Consider the following 18,463-nt stretch of genomic DNA (forward strand, 5'->3'; position numbering starts at 1 on the left):
TTATTGGGCAGGTCAGGCCGCGGTGCGGGATCGTTGGAGGGTCCCGTGGGCCCGTTCCCTGGAGAGGGGCAGCGCCGCCGGCGCGCTGCAGGACTGTCTCTCCCCTCCAAGGGCCAGCCCCTCTTCCCCAGAGAGACAGGGGGGGATTTATGGGCCTTTCCCTCCCCGCCCGCCTTGGTGGTCATGGGGCCTGAGGCCCCTCCCCCCAGCCTTTCCCGGAATACGATTGGCTGGGGGAAGGCAGGGGGCGTGGCCAGGGTGGGGAGGGTCAGCCGTGTCTTTTCCTGCCCCGCCCCTGGTTTATCAGGTGACGGCGGGCGGGGCAGGGGCCCAGTTCCCTCTCCGGGGCCCGGAGACACGGTCGCTGCGGGAGATTGGGCAGCGGTGGTCCCCCCGAGGTTAGTGCCAGGGTGTGCCGGGGCCGGGGCCGTCAGGGTTCCCGCGCCGGGGCGACGCTGGCACGGCCGCAGGGGCATTGTCGTGCCGGGGCGGGGCAGGTCGTGGGCTGGATGTCGGGGATGGGGATAGGGTGGTCTCCCCGTGGGCGGGCCTGACGCGTCGCGCCTTCCTGAGCGCCTTCCGGCCGGCTGGGCGCTCACCCCCCTCCCTGCCGGAGGCTGGAGGATCGGAAGCCTCCGGCTCAGGCTCCGGTGCCGGGGCCTGCGGTGTTGACTGTGGGGGAGGGGGAGTGGGTGCGGCGGCACCACCGTCAGCCGTTGGCGAGGGCTGGGCGGCCTTCTGGGTGGGGCAGTTTTTCCTGATGTGCCCCACCTCGCGGCACAGGTGGCACCACACGCCGTCCAGAAGGTGCGGTAGGCCGCGCCCTCGTGGAGGAGGGTAAAGGAGCCCTCCGTGACCTCCTCCCGGGCCAGGCAAATAAACACCTGGCGACGGAAGGAGTAGATGTGCCGGAGGGCGGGGTCCTTCAGACCGAGCAGGAGCGGTTGGATCCCTGACCGGATCTCCCCCAAGGTGGTGAGGTGGGGGAGAAGGAGCTCGCTGGCAATAAAGGGCGGGACGTTGGAGATCACGACCCTCTGGGCCGTAACCTCCAGAGGGTCGACGGGCAAATGTGTCCCGCCCACAGTGAGCCCCCTCTCCACGGCCAGGTGGACCGCCTGCTCGGTCCTCAGGAAAAATACGGCCTTCCCGTACATCCGGGCCGCAGCGACTATGGCCAGTGGGCCGACCACACTAGCCATGGCCTTGCTGCAGGCCTCGATGGTCATGTTCGGGTGGGGATAGGCCTTGACCCCCAGGCGTTTTGTGAGGTGCCTGAAGGGGGTGTGGTTTGCAGCCGGGGCTGGGACAGCCGAGCCTAAGGCAGCGGCTACCCCGGCGTAGGTGCGGCTGGGCCCCGCGACCTTCGGGCTCGCCATATCCTCCTCCTCCTCCTGCTGCTGCTGGTGGTGGTGGAGTCGGGCCTCTGGCAGCAGCAGTGGTGGAGGTTGCAGGGAGAGTCCCAGGCAGCGACGGTGGAGACCTGCCTCAGGTGACAACAGCGGTGGAGGCAGGCCTCAGGCGAGTCCCAGGTAGGCCCTGGGTCGCAGCGGTGTGGGGCAGACCTGTTGGGGAGGGTCCCCAAGGCAAGTCCCAGGCAGCCCCAAAATTGAGTCCCAGGCAGCAGATGTAGAGGCAGGCCTCAGGCAACAGCAGTGGTGGAAGGCAGGTCTCCGGCAAGCCCCAGGCAGTTCCTCCAGTCACAGCAGTGGGGGGGCAGGCCTGTTGGGGAGGGTCCCCAAGGCAAGTCCCAGGCAGCCCCAAAATTGAGTCCCAGGCAGCAGATGTAGAGGCAGGCCTCAGGCAACAGCAGTGGTGGAAGGCAGGTCTCCGGCAAGCCCCAGGCAGTTCCTCCAGTCACAGCAGTCGGGGGGCAGGCCTGTTGGGGAGGGTCCCCAAGGAAAGTCCAAGGCAGCAGTGGTGGAGGTGGGCCTCAGGCAACAGCAGCAGCTGCAGAGGTGGAGGTCCTGGGGAGGGGCCCCAAGGCGAGTCCCAGGCAGCGAAGGCGGAGGCAGGCCTCGGGCGGCAGCAGCAGTAGAGGCAGGCCTCTCCTCAGGTAACAGCAGCAACAGTAGTGGTGGAAGTCCTGGGGAGGGGCCCCAAGGCAAGTCCCAAGCAGCAGCAGGGAGGCAGGCCCCAAGCAGCAACAGGAACAGTCCTTGCACAGTCACAGTCAGTCACAGTCACAAGATGGTCCAATCTCTCCAGAAGGGAAGGAAACACTCAAGTGGCCAGTCACAACTCCAGGGTGTCGGTGGACACCGCGTCCTCCTTCTCCAAGGACACCCAGGCCCTAGGTCCTTTTTCTTTTGCTCTGAGTGAACAGCACCTCTGAAGAGATTCTTTATTTACTTTTTTTTTTGCTTAACCCCCACACTAACTGCCGTAGTGCTTATTTTTACCCCAGCACCCATGGTGTGTGTGTGCAGGTGTGAGACACAGTGAAAGACACAAAGTGCATAAATCATTATTCGATTTCCACCACCAGGAAGATAGGGAAAACACCCGAGTGGCCAGTGACAAGCACTGCCCTTCAAACCACAGGGCAATGCTGTGTGATCAAAACAGTGAAGGGGAGGGTAGGGACTAAATTAAAATAGAGTTGGATGGGGAAATGATGCACTCCACTCCTTGCGGCGCCCACCTCTCCCTGAACGACTCCAGGGTGTTGAACACCGTGTGCTCCTTCTTCAGAGACACCCGGGCTCTAACGTAACCCCGGAAGAGGGGCAGGCAGTCGGCCCTAACGACCCCCTCCACGGCCCGCTGCCTGGACCTGTTGATGGCCAGTTTGGCCTGGCCCAGGAGCAGACCCACGAGGAGATTTCTAATGGTTCATTTTTTTTTATTATTTTTTTTTTCTTTTTGTTTTTTAAAAATTATTTTTCTTTTTCCTCTTTTTTAAAAAAATTTAACCCCCACACTACCGCCTAACTGCGGTAGTGCTTATTTTTTCCCCAGCACCCATGGTGTGTGTGTGTGTGTAGGTGTGAGACACAGTGAAAGACACAGAGTGCACAAATCTTTATTCAATTTCCACCACCAGGAAGATAGGAAAAACACCCGAGTGGCCAGTGACAAGCACTGCCCTTCACACCAAAGGGCAATGCTGTGTGATCAAAACAGTGAAGGGGAGGGTAGGGACTAAATCAAAATAGAGTTGGACAGGGAAATAATGCACTCCACTCCTTGCGGCGCCCACCTCTCCCTGAACGACTCCAGGGTGTTGAACATCGCGTGCTCCTTCTTCAGAGACACCTGGGCTCTAACGTAACCCCGGAAGAGAGGCAGGCAGTCGGCCCTAACGGCCCCCTCCATGGCCCGCTGGCTGGACCTGTTGATGGCCAGTTTGGCCAGGCCCAGGAGCAGACCCACGAGGAGATTTCTAATGGTTCATTTTTTTTTATTATTTTTCTTTTTTTTTCTTTCTTTTTTTCCAGTGACAAGCACTGCCCTTCAAACCACAGGGCAATGCTGTGTGAGCAAAACAGTGAAGGGGAGGGTAGGGACTAAATCAAAATAGAGTTGGAGGGAGAAATGATGCACTCCACTCCCTGCGGCGCCCACCTCTCCCTGAACGACACCAGGGTGTTGGTGGACACCGCGTGCTCCTTCTCCAAGGACACCCGGGCTCTAACGTAACCCCGGAAGAGGGGCAGGCAGTCGGCCCTAACGACCCCCTCCACGGCCCGCTGCCTGGACCTGTTGATGGCCAGTTTGGCCAGGCCCAGGAGCAGACCCACGAGGAGATTTCTTTTTTTTTTTTCTTTTTTTTTATATTTAACCCCCACACTACCGCCTAAGTGCGGTAGTGCTTATTTTTATTCCCCAGCACCCATGGTGTGTGTGTGCAGGTGTGAGACACAGTGAAAAGACACAAAGTGCACGAATCTTTATTCAATTTCCACCACCAGGAAGATAGGAAAGACACCCGAGTGGCCAGTGACAAGCACTGCCCTTCAAACCACAGGGCAATGCTGTGTGATCAAAACAGTGAAGGGGAGGGTAGGGATCAAATCAAAATAGAGTTGGAGGGAGAAATGATGCACTCCACTCCCTGCGGCGCCCACCTCCCCCTGAACGACTCCAGGGTGTCGGTGGACACCGCGTGCTCCTTCTCCAAGGACACCCGGGCTCTAACGTAACCCCGGAAGAGGGGCAGGCAGTCGGCCCTAACGACCCCCTCCACGGCCCGCTGCCTGGACCTGTTGATGGCCAGTTTGGCCAGGCCCAGGAGCAGACCCACGAGGAGATTTCTAATGGTTCATTTTTTTTTTCTCTCTCTTTTTTTTTATGTTTTTTTTCCTTTTTTTTTCTTTTTTTAAATCTTTTTTTTTTTAAATTAACCCCCACACTACCGCCTAAGTGCGGTAGTGCTTATTTTTTTCCCCAGCACCCATGGTGTGTGTGTGCAGGTGTGAGACACAGTGAAAGACACAAAGTGTACGAATCTTTATTCAATTTCCACCACCAGGAAGATATGAAAAACACCCAAGTGGCCAGTGACAAGCACTGCCCTTCAAACCACAGGGCAATGCTGTGTGAGCAAAACAGTGAAGGGAAGGGTAGGGACTAAATCAAAATAGAGTTGGATGGGGAAATAATACACTCCACTCCCTGCGGCGCCCACCTCTCCCTGAACGACTCCAGGGTGTCGGTGGACACCGCGTGCTCCTTCTCCAAGGACACCCGGGCTCTAACGTAACCCCGGAAGAGGGGCAGGCAGTCGGCCCTAACGACCCCCTCCACGGCCCGCTGCCTGGACCTGTTGATGGCCAGTTTGGCCAGGCCCAGGAGCAGACCCACGAGGAGATTTCTAATGGTTCATTTTTTTTTTTTTTTTTTTTTTTGTCACAACTCCAGGGTGTCAGTGGACACCCGCGTGCTCCTTCTTCAAGGACACCTGGGCCGAATGTCCTGGTTAATTTTTTTTTTTTTTTTTTTTTTTTTTGTTTTCTTATATTTAACCCCCACACTACCGCCTAAGTGCGGTAGTGCTTATTTTTATTCCCCAGCACCCATGGTGTGTGTGTGCAGGTGTGAGACACAGTGAAAGACACAAAGTGCACCAATCTTTATTCAATTTCCACCACCAGGAAGATATGAATAACACCCAAGTGGCCAGTGACAAGCACTGCCCTTCAAACCAAAGGGCAATGCTGCGTGAGCAAAACAGTGAAGGGAAGGGTAGGGACTAAATCAAAATAGAGTTGGATGGGGAAATAATACACTCCACTCCCTGCGGCGCCCACCTCTCCCTGAACGACTCCAGGGTGTCGGTGGACACCGCGTGCTCCTTCTCCAAGGACACCCGGGCTCTAACGTAACCCCGGAAGAGGGGCAGGCAGTCGGCCCTAACGACCCCCTCCACGGCCCGCTGCCTGGACCTGTTGATGGCCAGTTTGGCCAGGCCCAGGAGCAGACCCACGAGGAGATTTCTAATGGTTCAAAGGGATAAGTGGCAAATCATGAGCACCTGTTCTAAATTACCTCTCTATGGGGTGCATTCCTTGAACATTATTACAAATGTTGTTCAATTACTATTTTGTTAGCAAATTTATACTATTAAGTTGACGCCATACTGCACATTTTGCAAGCTAGATTGAGGCAATATTTTACGAATGCTTCATACCTCAGGGCCATGGGAAGAAATGGTAGAATCTACTGCTCCCAAAGCAACAGGGTTTCTCTTTTGCTCTCAATGTTTTGATTAATGAAAACTTTATGTTCAGAAATTGATACAACATGACATAATCAGTGGCACAGAGTTGACCCTTACAGGATATGCTTTATTTTTAAAATTCCAGTATACGTGCTAAGATTATTTTTAAATTGTGATGTGAAATGTTAAAGTGGAAGCTGCCTATAGTTTCTTTCATGACAGATTCCCCCACAATCAACATGAATCATAATAGACAGCTCGCTGTACACAATTTCATCAGGGAATTGACAGAAGCTTCACTTAGATTTGCAGAGCCTAAAATAACGACCGGAAGAGCAGTGGCAGCAAGACAGCAAAAGTGACTCCTTCCTTTTTTTTTAGGTGCAAGAAATTATTTTTTTTCCCTTTGGCAGTAAATATTCAGTGCCCCTTTTTGACTCTCACCAGTGAAATCAGAATAAGATGCTCAACAAAGAACCACAAGGAATACTGAAGAAAAAAGACTTTGGGATCAATGTATCTTGAGCTTGCTATTTTCTGCTGTACCTAGCCATTTTCTCAATGGGTGTTCAGGATTACTTGTCAGACCAGAGATGAAGTGTTTTCACAACTGTACGCTGTTATGAAAATAAATGCTTCAAGTGAATCTTTCCTAGTTTCTCCAGTTTACTTTTATTTTACGTGATCATGTTATTACTGATACAACATGATCAAATGGATCTGCCCAGGGCAACCTTTATTGTGCATTATTGTAATCTAAAGACTACATTGGCAACAGCTTCCAGGAAACTTCCACCCTCTGTGTAAAAAAAAAACTTGCTTCACACATTTCTTTTAAACACTTTTCCTCTCACTTTAAACCTCTGTCTCTAGGACTCAACAATTTCACCCTGGGAAAAATATTCTGACATCCATCCTATCCTGGTCTCTCATAATTTTATATACTTGCATCAGGTTTCCCTCTCCGCCTTTGATTAGTGAAACTATAGTTTATAGCTAATACACTCCAATCCAGGCAGCATCCTAGTAAAACACTTTTGCATCCTCTCCAAAGTCTCCACATCCTTCCTCTATTGGGCAACCCAAACTGCACATACTACTCCAAATGTGGCCCAATGAACGTTTTATAAAGTTGCAACATGATTTGCCAACTTTAATATTCAGTTCCCCAACCAATGAAGGCAATCATGCTGTATGCTTTCTTTACCACCTTATCCATTTGCAATGACACTGTCAGGGAGCTATGGACTTGGATTCCAAGATTTCTCTGTACCTCAATGCTGCTTAAGGTCCTGACATTTACTGAATATGCTCCCTGAATACGCTACAAAATGCGTCACCTTACATTTGTCTAGATTAAACTTCATCTGCCACTTCTTCACCCAACTATCCCAACTGATCTATAGTATGCTGTATCCTTTGACAACATTCTTCACTGTCCACAAGTCCACTAATTGTCATGTGATCTGCACACTTACTAATCAGACCATTGACATTTTCATTCAAATCATGTGTATGTATGTTACAAACAATGGAGATCCTACTGATCCTTGTGGAAAGTTATTAGTCAGAAAATACCCCTTCACAACTGCCCTCTGTTTAATATAACCAAGCTGATGTTATTTTCAAACCACCCGCAGTCTTTTATGACAGCCAGTTTTGAATCCTGTATTGTGCACAGTATGCTGCCAGCATACATTATGATAATGACAGATGAATACATACAGCTTTTATAATAAACTGTGCACCAACCAATTACTTAATTGTTATTCTGAATAAAACATGTGCTAAACTGCTTCAAATGGTCTTCCAAGCCATAGATGAACGTGAGGACAGCAAATGCTGGAGATCAGAGTCAAAAGCGTAGTGTTGGAAAAACACAACAGGTCAGGCAGCATCCGTGGAGCAGGAGAATCGATGTTTTGGGTATAAGCCCTTCAACATTTCCTAATTTCCCCTACCCCCACATTATCCCAGTCCCTAGCCTCCAACTTGATACCGCCCTCCGGCTCTGTCCATCACTACCCCCTCTGACCTATCACCTTCTCCCTCACCTTCATCCACCTGTCACTTTCTCAGCTACCTTCCCCCTAAACCCACCCACCCCCCCATTTATCTCTCTGCCCAGATCCACAAGCCTCATTCCTGGTGAAGGGCTTATGCCCGAAACATCGATGCTCCTACCCCTCGGATGCTGCCTGACCTGCTTTGCTCTTCCAAGCCTTGCTACAATAATCTTGTTAATATAAATTGTTGAAATGGTATCCAGGATTGCATTGTGAAGTTGCTTTTCCCAAAAGTATTTCTCAATGCAAAACCATATCTTCTGGCAGTGCAGGAAATCACATCAATATAATAGGATGGAAAATTGTGCTGATTTCACAACATGTACCCATAATGGCTGAAACTCCATGCTGTGAAAATGCATTTTAAAAATTCAGATGTACTTATAATCAAAGTCAGTCAGCCTTGTGCCAATACTGATCACACAGGGGAAATTAGGAGGCAAAATTAGTCAGAAACACTTGTTATTATGAAATATCAAGCCACCAATGCTGTTCAGTAGTACGTAGTAGTCAAATGTGACAATTGTGAATGGAATAACCTGAATGAAAATTGTGATCTCTTCAAATATAATAGCTTCAACCTGTTTGTTGAGTATTCATACATGCTTTTCTGAACAAGTATAAGAATGAGCAAATCAAACAATTTCAGGCACTAGTTTCTCTAAAGTCATCCAAAAGCAAGCATGCAAGTCTTAATTAAATGTTTTTAATGAGGCCAACATTAATTTTAGATGTCCACCAGAAACCCACGATTGCATTCACTAACAATGTGGCAAGTGCATTTGTAAGCAAATTTAGCACGGGACATCACACAGCAGAATTTGTAAATGAAAAGCAGATTCTGCATTAAAATCTTATCAAAACACATCAGAAGTTATGCCCCACATTTGTATAATTTCCTTTTGCTTTATTTTATATTTTAAACATTTAAAACAGGCCTGCTTGGAGAGGTTGAATTTGTGGATGACATTTTGGCTGCATGTTCACTATTTTATAAATGAAAAGCCACAGAGAAATTTGGAATTCCTATATTATTTGTGATTTTTTTTCTGGGTGACTAAAACGGACTTTTAATGCTCTTAAAGCACTGATTTAATTATTATTTTCAGAAAAACGAATACAGTTGCAGTTACAAGAGTATAGAAAATCCAACTTGCGTCTGATTAATTGTTCTAACTAGTTTCACATTGCTCAGAAAGGTAAGTATCTATGTAACAATGTTTTATGTATCAATTTCTATTGCATCCCCTCATTTTATTCTGGTCAAGTCTATATCTGAACTGCTTTGATGAATAAGTTATGCATCAACATAATGGACTGTTATAATTAATGTAAATGACTGCCATCTGGACTGTTTTGTTCCTAGAAATGCCCAAGGTCAAAAAAGATTAATAATATCTGTTGTGGTATAGGATGCCCTTGACATTTAAGGTTAGAACCTGGTAAAGAATTGGCTAGAATATTACTAGAATAGACAGAGAACTGATTTAAAGTTTAATTCAATTTTGCTGCCACTTAATTGTGTTACCAAGGACATAATATGGCCTTTATCCCTAAAACGGCATAACATATTCTACTCAATACACTGCTTCTGATAAATTAAAAATGTAAAGGTATTGGAGTTGAAGTTAATGAAAAAGCTATACTGCTTTATTTACTTTTACATTTCATGTCTTCATATTTGAATTTTATTTGTATTTTACAGAGCGACTCTGATCAATGTCACAAACAACATTTCATTCAACGGTGAGCATAGTTCTTTATGTTTGTTTTCTTTGATCTCTCATCCACTTCACCGCCATTGAATTTTCCATCATTTCCCAACCTTTCTTCTCGGTGGTTAACCTTCAGAGTGCTTTTCCTCCTGTTTCTGTTCTTACCTGCCACAATGTAGGCTATATTTTGCTGCCAACAATGTTGAATTATTGCATAAAACGTGCAGCATTTTGTCCACCTGTCCTGTGCCTTTGTTGATATTCTTTACAGATCTCCTCCATGTTTAACTAAGATTCCTAACCTTTCTCTCGCAGAAGGCACACTTATTCCACTGATCACAGGGATCCATCTTTGGCTTATGTAGAAACATAAGACTCAGCTACCACGTACATTCTGACAGTAATCAGCTTTTTACATTTAAATGGCATCATTGATTCAAAGATTCAGGCCAACAACTTCAATACGAGTCTGAGAGAGTCACAGAGATGTACAGCATAGAAACAGACAATTAGGTCCAACTCAACCAGATATCCTAGATAAATCTAGTCTCATTTGCCAGCACTTAGCCTATTTTCATCTTAACCCCTTCCTTTTCGTATACCCATCCAAATGCCTTTTAAATGTTGTAATTGTACCAGACGGGAGGGAGACCAGGATTACTAGCCACTTGGATACAGAACTGGCTCGACGGTAGAAGACAGAGGATGGTAATGGAGGGTAGCTTTTCAGACTGGAGTGGTCTCCCTGTATTCCAAGAGATCTAACCTTCCTCATCAGTCTACCATGAAGAATCTTGCTGAACACCTTACTGAAGTCCATATAGATCATGTCCAATGGTCTGCTCTCATTAATCCTCTTTGTTACTTCTTCAAAAACCTCAATCAGATTAGTGAGACATGATTTCCCACGCACAAAGCCATGTTGATTATCCCAATCAGTCCTTGCCTTTCCAAAGACATGTAAGTCCGGTCCCTCAGGATTCCCTCCAACAACTTGCCCACCACTGATGTAAGACTCACCGGTCTATAGTTCCCTGGCTTTTCCCTACCACCTTTCTTAAATAGTGGCATCACATTAGCCAACCTCCTGCCTTTCAACACCTCACCTGTAGCTATTGGTGATACAAATATCTCAGTAAGGAGTCCAGCAATCACTTCCCTGGCTCCCCACAGAGTTTTAGGGTACACCTGATCAGGTCCTGGGGATTTATCCACCTTCATGCACCTCCTCCTCTGCAATATGGATATTTTTCAAGATGTCACCATCTATTTCCCGATGTTCTATATCTTCTATATCCTTCTCCACAGTAAACTTGCAAAATACTTGTTTAGTATCTCCTCCATCTCTGCACTTCCACACATGTCCAAAGATGTGCAGGTCAGGTGAACAGGCCATTCTAAATTGCCCGTAGTGTTAGGTAAGGGGTAAATGTAGGGGTATGGGTGGGTTGCGCTTCGGCGGGGCGGTGTGGACTTGTTGGGCCGAAGGGCCTGTTTCCACACTGTAAGTAAGTAATCTAATCTACCTGGGCAGTTTTGCTGATCTTTAAGGGGAACTAGGAGAAAGTGAGGACTGCAGATGCTGGAGTACCAGCATTGAAAAAGGTGGTGCTGGAAAAGCACAGCAGGCCAAGCAGCATCCGAGGAGGAGAAGAATCGACGTTTCAGGCATAGGCTCTTCTTCAGGAATGAGGCTGGTGTGCCAAGCGGGCAGAGATAAAGGTAGGGGTGGGGGAATTTGGGGGAGGGGCGCTGGGAATACAATAGGTGGAAGGAGGTGAGGGTGATAGGCCAGAGAGGGGGTGGGGGCGGAGAGGTCAGGAAGAAGATTGCAGGTCAAGAGGGCGGTACTGAGTCCAAGGGTTGGGACTGAGATAAGGTGGGGGGAGGGGAGATGAGGAAGCTGGAGAAATCTACATTCATCCCGTGTGGTTGGAGGGTTCCTAGGCGGAAGATGAGGCGCTCTTCCTCATGTGGCCAGGGACTGGCGATGGAGGAGGCCAAGGACCTTCATGTCATTGGCAGAGTGCAAGGGGGAGCTAAAGTGTTCAGCCACGGGGCGCTTGGTTTGGTTGGTGTGGGTGTCCCAGAGGTGTTCAGTGAAACGTTCCGCAAGTAGGTGGCCTGTCTCCCCAATGTAGAGAAGACCACATTGAGTGCAGTGGATACAGTAAATGACGAGTGTGGAGGTGCAGGTGAATTTGCAACGGATATAGAAGGATCCATTGGGGCCTTAGAGGGAGGTGAGGGGGGAGGTGTGGGCACAAGTTTTGCACTTCTTCCGGTTGTAGGGGAAGGTGCCAGCAGTGGAGGTTGGGTTGGTGGGGGGTGTGGATCTGACAAGGGAGTCGTGGAGGGAGTGGTCTCTCCTGAATGCTGATAGGGGTGGAGAGGGAAATATATCCCTGGTGGTGGGGTCTGTCTGGAGGTGGTGGAAATGACGGGGGATGATATGATGTATCCAGAGGTTGGTGCGGTGAATGGTGAGGACCAGTGGGGTTCTGTCCTGGTGGCGATTGGAGGGGTGGGGTTCAAGGGCAGAGGTGCGGGAAGTGGAGGAGATGTGGTGGAGAGCATCGTCGACCACGTTGGAGGGGAAATTGCGGTCTTTGAAGAAGGAGGCCATTTGAGTTGTTCGGTATTGGAATTGGTCTTCCTGGGAGCAGATGCGACGGAGGCGGAGAAATTGAGAATATGGGATGGCGTTTTTACAGGGGACAGGGTGGGAGGAGGTGTAATCTAGGTAGCTGTGGGAGTCGGTCAGTTTGTAGTAAATGTCTGTGTTGAGTCGGTCGTCCGAGATAGAAATGGAGAGGTCTAGGAAGGGGAGGGAGGAATCTGAGATGGTCCAGGTAAATTTGAGGTCGGGGTGGAAGGTGTTAGTAAAGTGGATGAACTGTTCAAACTCTTTGTGGGACCGCGAGGTAGCGCCAATACAATCATCGATGTAGCGGAGGAAAAGGTGAGGATGGTGCCAGTGGAGTTGCAGAAAATGGACTGTTCCACATATCCGACGAAGAGGCAGGCATAGCTGGGGCCCATGCAGGTGCCCATGGCTACTCCTTTGGTTTGGAGGAAGTGGGAGAATTGGAAGGAGAAGTTGTTCAGAGTGAGGACCATTTCAGTCAGTCGAAGGAGGGTCTCATTGGAAAGGTACTGGTTGTGTTGGCAGGACTGGGAGAAGTGGAGGGCTTGGAGGCCTTCGTGATGGGGGATGGAAGTGTATAGGGACTGGATGAAGATAAGGCGTGAAGATAAAGCATTGGAGGCAGTGGATGGGTTACCTCTCCGCCCCCACCCCCTCTCCAGCCTATCACCCTCACCCTGATCTCCTTCCAACTATCGTATTCCCCGCGCCCCTCCCCCAAATTCCCTCCCCCCTACCTTTTATCTCAGCCTGCTTGGCACACCTGGTTGGAAGCACACAGCACCCACAGGGGGAGAAAGTAAAGCAGTCGAAGGGTAAGGTGAATGTAATTAGAACAAACCGCTCACATGAAGAGTAAAAGCCAAAGAGTACTGATTGGGCCAGTTAGCCTCTTAGATTGTGCTGTCAATAGTGCACACTTCCATCATCCCAGTCTTCACTATGGTTTATCATTCTCATCATGCTGTTTTCAAAATACTTAAACTGATTTTCAAGTGCTGTCACGAGAATTCAGTGATCTCCTACTGCTTTATGATCCAGACTGTCGGACAATTGACCTTTTCCTCTCCCCTCATTCCCTTAACTCTAAAATTGACAGTGGCTCATTAATCCACTGTGTTCCTACTCTGGAGAATTTTCTACCAAGCAATGGCTTCTTACTAGCTATATTCTTACCTTTTAAAACCTCACACTTCATCGGTCTCATTTTTCCAAACTAGACTTTCCATGAATCTCCATTTACCCCATAAGTGCTTTATTTTATATCCCTTGTTGCAAAGATATGTCTTCTACTACTTAAATACAAATTATAGTTATTAGATTTAGAGTATGGATGGTTGGTAAACCAAATATGAACATATTCCTGCTCTGACCTTTGCAGTGTAGTGCTAACAAAGTAGAAGTATAATTTATTGGGTTCTTTGTTAGGTTCTTTGTTGGCTCTTTGCAACAAGTGACTCTATGAAATTAATGATGAATGATATAGAATTGGAGACCAGAGAAAACACAACACTTTGAGCTGTGGATATACAGGTTGAATGAATAATTTGCAATAAATGTGACCATGTTATCTGTTTGCTGTATTTATGATGATCAGAAATGCACTGAATTAATCCTAAAGAACATCCAACTAGATATTTGAAACATTACCACCTTCTTCTGCCCAAAATTTGATTCTGTTTATTTATAATATTTATTTTAAAACATTAACCCAACTATTACAACAATTACAACCTGATCTCTAATGGCAAAATCTGGATGTTAAAAATTAAGTTGCATGTATTCAATATGTTGCAATAATGCAAATTATTTTGCTCGTGATAACATTTAAATATAGGCATAACTCACTTCTATCACATTTGAGCTTATATAAGCAACAACAAGGGATGTAACAATGCAGAAAATTGCACAGCTAATAGAACCAAAATATGCATCCACAGATTTTATGTCTTTACTGCAAAAGGATCATTATCTGTTTTTACTAGTCATTTGATTTAAAGGAAGTTCAGGATGAAGAAGGGTCACTTGACTTGAAAAGTTAAGTGTTTTATCTCCACAGATGCTGCCAGGCTTGCTGCGTTTCCCCAGCAATTTATATTTCATTTTCAGTTTTTCAGTATCTGCAGTTTTTGGATTATTTCTGGGTTTTTTTTCTGTATCCACAATTTTCATCTTGAATTAAAAGACAAAGATGGATTCAATTACCGGATAATGTTTTTTTAAAAAAGCTGACAATTTACTCACTGCCCTTTTTGTATCATATAGGTCATGTCATCAGTACTCTTATTTCTTGTCAGCCTGCTCAAATTTTGCAGTTTTATATCTACACAAGTAAATGCAATAAAAATAGGATACAGTTTTACACCATGGTATCTACAACTTAACAACTTGCGCATCCAAAGGTCAGTAACTGAATTTATCACCTTATATCAGCTGGAATTCAAACATTGAAAGAAATGATTTATTTTATTCTCCTGGTAAGTAATGAACAAAGTAGAAAAAAATATGCTTCATTCATTGCTCGCATAAAAGGTATGGATTAAATGTATTATTCATCAGCCAATGTCCAGTTTGGCTGGAAATACAACCTCAAGTTCAAGCATACTTTTTTCTAAAAGTTCCATATGTATTGATACAAACCCCCTAATCAATGAACGGCAATCTTTCTCAATACCATTCGTGGAATAATGGGCAATTATTTCACCGTGTCTTAGTTAAAATAAGTTACCATGTTTCAAAATCAAACTCTAATTCAGCTGTTTGCTTGATATAAATTGCAACACCTTGACAAGAAAGCTCCTGGGAGTTTTACTTATTGTATTGTTCTTTAGGAATAAAAATAGCACCAACTATTAGATAGAAGCAATGCACGCACAATGGTAAGAGTAATGATGTGGTGGGGAGAATTCATTAAGCATTTATAAGTGACTTTGTTTAAAATCTTGCAAAAATTTATTAATGTTTGTCACATTTAAAAGGAACAACTAATCAATAAATAAGAGCTGGATATCTCGCTTGATAATTCAAAAGACTTTTATTTGTTTTCCTCAGTAATCATGATATTTTTACTTTGTGTTATCTTTCACTTCAAATGTGAACAAAAAATAGAATATTAAGGAAGTATACTTAAAACACTTTCAGAAAATAATATAAGCCAGGGCCAATAAATTAGCATGCCAGTTATGAATCTGCACTGCTATTACTTGTGAATCCATCTGACAATTTTTGTAACAAAGAACAAAGAGATTCTGATACCTACTAATAGCTATACCAAGAAAAAGAACAAATTGCTAATACCAATGGATTAGGTATAAATAATGCGGGCAATACTTGTTTGAGCAGCACTTTGGAGATCTACCGGGGGTCAATGATACGGACGAAGAACAATGTACAGGTTATAGAGATAATGGCCTCCAGCACTTTCTAGCCCAGTGAATCGATATAAGACTGCATGACATTTCTCCTCCAATTTCATAGACTAAATAAAGCAGCTGGCATCAGCTGTCAAACTTTCAGAAATCAATTTAAGACAGAGTCAGGAATTTCATCCATGACGACAAATGTGTCACATTTTTCTTAAGAGTGGTACTCCACTAAAATTCAGAAAATCCTACAATTTCATTTACACCTTACTTTGCTACAAATGTAAAAATGAAAGGATAAGACTGCACAAAGAGAAACATCCTCAAAAGAGGATGCAATGTACAAAAGTGCAAGCTATTGAAATCAAAGGCTGCAGTGAAAATAGTGGGCTGAATTCTTTCAGCCACTGATGTGGGTTGTGGCACATCAGTTGTGAAAATAAGACAAGAACGGAAAAATAAGATTCCCAATATCAACAAAGAATAGTCTGAGTTTATAACCAAGATTTGAACAGCAAAGTGAGAATCTCAATACTGAGTGGTAAGGAGTCTATTTGCATGCATTAACATGTCATGATTTGGAGATGCCAATGTTGGATTGGGGTGTACAAAGTTAAAAATCACACAACACCAGGTTATAGTCGAACAGATTTCATTGGAAGCACACTAGCTTTCGGAGCAACGCTCCTTCATCAGGTGATTGTGCCATGTTCTTTGTGACCTGCAACACATTATCAATGAGGATGAGCACCTCACCAAGACCTTCCCCACACCTCCATTACTTGTCTTTAAACAACCGCCAAACCTCAAACAGATCATTGTTTGTAGCAAACTGCCCGGCTCTCAGGAGAACTCCATACAACCCTGTCATGGTTGACGCTGCAAGATGTGTCAGATTGTGGACATAGATACCACTATTACGCGTGGGAACACCTCCCACCTTGTACAGGGCAGGTACTCATGTGACTCAGCCAATGTTGTCTATCTTATACGTTGCAGGCAAGGATGCCAGGAGGCATGGTACATTGGGAAAACTGAGCAAAGGCTACGACAACGGATGAATGGGCACTGCACAACAATCAACTGACAGGAGTGTTCCCTCCCAGTTGGGGAACACTTCAGTGGTCCAGGACATTCAGCCTCGGACCTTCGGGTGACCATCCTCCAAGGTGGACTTCGGGACAGGCAGCAGAGAAAAGTGGCCGAGCAGAGGCTGATAGCTAAGTTTGGTACCCATAGGGAGGGCCTCAACCAGGACCTTGGGTTCATGTCACATTACAGGTGACCACCATTGCACTACACACACACACACACACACACACACACACAGATATTCCTACACACACACACTCTCACATACACACGGACACAGGTACACACAGACGCGCACACAGACACCCACACACACACTCCCACACATGCACCCCCTCACAGACTTAAGACACTCTGCACTCACTACACACACACACACACACACACACACACACACACACACTTTCTCACACTCACAACCCCCACCCCAGACAGAGGCACACACACAGACAGACAAAGACCCACATGCACACATATATTTTGTGTGGTGAATTTGTACTTGCAGAGTTACATTGCACTTTGCCCAAAAACTGCATACATTCATGTAGAACTCTGAGCTCAAAAACTGCATGAATTTATGTAAAACTCTGTTATCTCACTTTTTAGATTAGAATCAATCTAAACATCAGGTCATAGACAGAGAACACAGGGGGCTAACACCTTCAACATATTGTCTAGCTATCACCATTGTTAACAGCTAATCCGAGAATGCAACTTTAAAAGAAAGGGTTTTGTGATTTACACATGAAAGAAGTGAAACTATCACTGTATTCTAACAGATGAAAGGCTTAACAGACAATCAATTTTTCAATGTATAATTTCAGTTACACCAAACTGCAAATTTTTGTTATAAATTCTGTGTTACGATCGAGCCCTCCACAATCACCTGATGAAGGAGCGTCGCTTCGAAAGCTACTGTGCTTCCAATTAAACTGTTGGACTATAACCAGGTGTTGTGTAATTTTAACTTAATATGTCATTAGCACTTAATTGTGCCTCATTTATGTGCAGTTTCCAATAATGCCAGGCATCAGAGAATTCCCAACATGAAATCCAGAGCGGGTATCTGGTGGCACATTCCATTGCAATGCAGTTGCCAGGCTACTTTGCAGACAGGGCAAAGCACCCATCTCATGGATTGGAACAGACTGCGTCTCAGGGTTTCTTGCTTGTTATTGTTAGTACTTACCAGTTTGTGCCTACTTGGATGTTCCAGCACTTATGCCTTGCCTTTCTTTTTCACATGTTACTGCTTTATTTAGAATCTAAAGCTCACAATACTTACGTCTTGTCTTGCTGGGTTGTGCAGACATAAAGCCAGGCAGTTTGTCATGTTTGGCAGCAATGATCAGCCAAGGAGGTGGACATGTTGCTGCACATTATGCTATGTCAATATCACACTGACAGCGTTTGGCTTCTGCGAACACTGCAAACAGACTGCATGTGTTGTGAAGAAATGGCAATATTTCCAGTCTAAGAGGAGTTGTCCTCGATCAAGTCAAGGGATCTGTCGTGAGTCAGGGGGCCCCATCACAGTCAGGCAAGAACAGCATTTGATCTTAGACCAGGGTCTTAGATCAAATAGTTGGCTGCTTGGAGTAGTCAGGAACAGGGGATCTATAGCTGTCCAGTCTGGGGAGTTAGCATGGGCCAGTGCAACAAAATGATTTGCAGTCAGTCAGGGAGCAGCACAGATCAGTCAGTGGCCTGGTAACTCTTCATCTGGACTGTCATTCAAGTCCATCAGGGGACAGGCTGGACCATGGTCAGACCTGCAGTGTCTGCTCACAGAAAGGGAAAGGCTGGGGTGTGGGGGTGACGTGTTGGAGGTTGCTGTGTGTGCAGAGTGTAATCAGTGGCCACTGCTGTGATTATGAAGTTGATTAAGTCAATTATGTGGATTGGATACAGCACACTTG

This window comes from Chiloscyllium punctatum, chromosome 4, assembly GCF_047496795.1.
Source record: "Chiloscyllium punctatum isolate Juve2018m chromosome 4, sChiPun1.3, whole genome shotgun sequence".
NCBI classification, from domain to species: domain Eukaryota; kingdom Metazoa; phylum Chordata; class Chondrichthyes; order Orectolobiformes; family Hemiscylliidae; genus Chiloscyllium; species Chiloscyllium punctatum.